Source organism: Tupaia chinensis, unplaced genomic scaffold (assembly GCF_000334495.1).
Source record: "Tupaia chinensis unplaced genomic scaffold, TupChi_1.0 Scaffold000258_1, whole genome shotgun sequence".
NCBI classification, from domain to species: Eukaryota; Metazoa; Chordata; class Mammalia; order Scandentia; family Tupaiidae; genus Tupaia; species Tupaia belangeri.
In genome coordinates this window covers 922,003-926,391 of record NW_006159738.1, presented here as the reverse complement: position 1 = coordinate 926,391, position 4,389 = coordinate 922,003, and positions in this window count along the sequence as shown.

Below are 4,389 nucleotides of genomic sequence, written 5' to 3'. Positions count from 1 at the left end.
GACGCATAGGTTCCCAGCTGGGGCTGAACCAGGACATCTCTGCCTCCCGGGTTCAGCTCTTGCGCTGTGGACAAGTGTCCTTCGTGGGGTCTGTTCAGTTGCTTTTGTGTATTTTATTGGTGATGTCACTGTTTAAAATGGTCCCCAAGCACAGTGCTGAAGTGCCGTCTAACGTTCCCAAGCGCAAGAAGTAAATGATGTGCAAGAAAATACAGATGGTCCCTGACTCACAATGGTTCAACTCACAATAGTTCAACTTTCCAAGCAATTTACTGATGTATTGAATACATTTTACCTTGAGATAATTTCAAGTTATGATGGTTTCATGGGCACATAACTATATGGTGAGTCAGGAACATTTGTATTCGGGTAGGTAAGCTTCGTGTAGGCATGAGTTATGGTATTGTTGGCCAGGAAATCAATGTTAATGAATCAGCAGAATTTATGAAGCAGGTTTCTCTCTCTCTCTCTTTAATTATTGCCAGAGCGCATGAGCACTCACCAGAGAGGCCGGTGTGATTTCTTTCTTTCTTTCTTCCTTTCTTTCTTTTGGAGAGGTTTTTGCTATAGGGTGCGTGCGCTCACCAGACAGAGACAGAGAGACAGAGAGACAGAAAGCAAGAAATCACCCTCCAGGGGGGATGGCCACGCTGCAATCCCTTCTCCTCTATTCTCCTCTCAGGATCTTGGGCACGCACGCACAAGCGCCCGGTGTGAGTTTAAGCCACCGGGTCCGGGACTCGAACCATGGCAGACTACATGGGAGTCCAGGAACATAGCCATTACACTAACTGCTGGTCCCTGATTTTTTTCTTGAGAGATATTTCTGCTATAGGGCACATGTGCTCACCAGAGAGACAGAGACAGAGAGAGAGAGAAAGTGAAAAATCACCCCCCGGGGAGATGGCCACACTGCAATCCCTTCTGCTCCATTCTCCTCTTGGGATTTTGAGCATGCACGCACAACACGCGCCCGACATGAGTTTTAAGTCGCCGGGTCCGGGACTTGAACTGCAGTTGACTACGTGGGAGTCCAGCAACATAACCATTATGGCATCTGCTGGTCCCACCCACTGTGACGTTTAAGCCGCTGAGTCAGGGACTTGAACCGCTACCGCTCGGTTGGATGTATGGGTCCGGCACCTTAACCACCACACCACCTGCTGGCCCTGTTCACCCGTTTTTGTTTTGAGGCTGGTGGCGGCGGTAGCTTTGTTGATCGTCCTTTTTTTCTATAAAATGGGTTTCGGGGAACCTCACAGGCCAGCCTGCAGGGACCAAGACAAACCTGTTAGACCTTTCTGACCAAACGCACCCAGAGCCCGAGGAGGGGCCGGCCAGCACCCAAAACTCTCATGCTGACAACTGCCCTCACCAGGGCACCCTTCTCCTCCGTTCTCCTCTTGGGATCTTGGGCACACATGCCCGGCGTGAGTTTAAGCCATTGGGCCTGGGACTCGAACCGTGGTCGACTACATGGTTGTCCAGCAACATAGCCATGATGCCAAATGCTGGTCCCAAATTCTACCCATTTTTAAAGACCTGTTCAAACCCCACCTCTTCCAGGAAGTCAGTTCTGACTGCCTTACCCAGAAACGTCTCTCCTCTCTCCTCTGCCTTCGAACAACACTTACACAGGAACCCTTTGTTACCGAGGACGTGTCTCCTCTCCATAGGGCGGGTTGGCCTCCGCGTTAGTGCAACGCTACTCACTGCATGCAAGTCCCTCGTCTGTCCCATCTCCCAGAGACCCTTTCGTGTGCTCACTGACAATACAGATAGTGCTGACACAGCTGCACCCACGTGGGGAAGGTGCTGGGTTTGCGTCCTGGGCCCTCCCTGTACTGTGCATGCATGCCCATGTCCGGGCTGGCTGAGACTGGGTTGTGGCAGGAAGACCCTGTCGGGAACGACCGTCTCTCTGTCTTTCTCTTTCTTTGTATCTCTGTCATATGAGAAGTGAATAAATAAACTTTTAAAAAAAGAACATAGGTAGATTTACAGGTGAACATAATTCAGAGGGAGGTAGTGAAGGCAAACAGAAATAAATAGGTCGACCACGAGAGAGAGTGAACCCAGTTGCTAGGTGGGCATCAGTGTGTGCCGAGCATCCTGGAAGCCAAGGAGAAAGGGGACTCGGAATCAGTCGGAAAGACAGTGGGTCTAGAAGGAGCCAGGGAGAACTGGGTACGCGTCCAGAGAGACTGGATAAATGGGCTGCCCTGTGTCTCAACCTCCTTCTCTGGGAAAGTGGAGGAAGGGCATGGGGCACCCAAGCACACACCGTGAGCTGCAGAGTACATAGACATGCAGGTTCTCCTCCTCGTTTTCCTCCTCACAGTCAAAGGAGAAAGCCCCCCGGTTTGCGGAAAAGCATAAGGAACAGCAATCAAATGGCCCGCAGAGAAGCTGCAGGAGAGGCAGGATGCCCCACTGAGCAGGCTTGGGGTGGCTGCGGAGCCGGCTACACGAGGCTGAGCCCTGTGGGCAAGCTTCCAGCCGCCCACTTCAGACCAGCGGCCTCGGCTATGGCTGGGACACCGCTGTCCTCCCACTGACGCGCCGCCGCCCAGCACCCTTCCAGACAGCAATCCTGATCTTGGAGCACCAGGCGCTTCCTCTTCCGGTCCCCACAAATAACCATGTCCACCGTGACTGGCGCTTCCGAAGGCCAAGTTGGAAACTCGAGGGATGGCACGGAGGCCTCCGGGCTGGGAGGAGGGCAAGGCCTGACCAGTCAGCAGGTCCGAGCCCCGACTCTGACTGGGCCGGCCTCAGAGATCCTCGAGGCTGAGCCTCTCTAGCCTCGCCCAGTGGAGGCGTTCCTGAGTGGCTACCGCACACGGCACCCAGGGCACCCACAGCCCCAGCCCGCGGTCCAGAGGGAGACCCCGCGAGCGAACAGAGCTGCCATTGCACGTGGCCACGGGGATCCGCGCAGGTGGAGGGCGTTGGCTCCGCCAGGCAAGGCTCACCTAGGTGGGACCGGCCAACAGCCTAGCAGGCGCACGGGTCGGGGAGCCCTGGCCTGCGAAAACCTCCAGGAGCCTGGAGAGCTGGGGCTCAGAGGGTGGATGCAGGCAGGAAAGGCAGCCAGAGCCCAGGCCCCATGGCCTTGTAAGGAGGACCACCTGCCTCCAGAGCTCCCAGGGAGCTCAAACAGCCCCTTACAGGGAACCAGGAGCCTCGCTTGGATTCTCTCCGGACAACCTCCAGGCAGTTGCAGCTGGGAGGGCAGAAGGGCTGAACCAACACTCACCACCAGGGAAGCAGCCCGGCCACCGGCCACCAGCAGGGTGGAGGATGCACTGCCCACGCCTCCCCTCCGCAGGTCCCTGCCTAGAGCAGCTCCGGGCTCCGCAGTGGGAGGCGGCAGGGATTCAGCCCCACCACACCAGCCTCACCGGAAGAGAAATCGCTGACCAGCGACAGCCAGGAGCCACATAGGCCACGGTCCCCAGGAGAGTCTCAGAGGGGCTCATGCTCCTGGCACTCGGCGGGACGCTGAGTCAGACTCCACCCGGAGCTCACAGGCCCCGGGAAGATAAGCCAGCACACAGTGACTACAGAGTAAGGCAGAGGGCGATAAGAGACACCAGAGCCAGATAACGCAGCAGGGAGGACTCGGGCCTGGCAGTAACCCGGGCTGTGCACCCCCAGGAAGTGGGGAGTCCCTGCTGTCAGCTCCCAGAGCCTGCCAGTGCAGACTGGAGGGGGTCTGCGCGGTGGGGAGCTGCCCAGAGCACTACAGGGATGAGAAGGGGCCAGGCCAAGGAAGCCAGGCTGCCTCCTGGGCCAGAAAGGGGACGAGGCCGGCGACCTGCCTGGGGCTGGCACCTGCCTGTGCCCACTGTGGGAGTCAGCGTCCCTGGGGACTGCGCCTGGGGGAGGGGCACACTGAGCCTCCCTCTCCCCAAGCCACCCCCACCTGCCCCGCCACTGACAACTTGATGCTGGGGGGTGGCAGGGAGCTGGACCCCGGCGCAAGAGGGGCCAGGGGATGGAGCCGGCCACACCCCATGCTGGCCCGACGCCCACGCGGGGGCAGCCAGGCTGGAGCTGGACGAGCCTGGGGGGGGGGAGCTGCACGAGCCTGGGCGGGGGACTCTGGCCGCCACTTCCTACCCGCTCGGTCCTCGCCCTTGCACTGGGGGCGGGGGGCGCAGGCCGGCACCGCACGCACTGCCCCTTGCCCGCGGTGACACTTGTCACAGGAGGCGGAGGGGGAAGTCGTCCTCACTCGGAAATCAGCATTTGGGGCACGAACGGGGGCGCAGCGACTCTCGGCGGGCTCGGGCCGCCTCCGGGCTGGGGTCCCCGCGCGCCGTCCCCTCGCGCCCCCCTCCCAGGCGCCGGCCCGGGCCCCGGCTTTCCCCCCAGGCCCGAGCG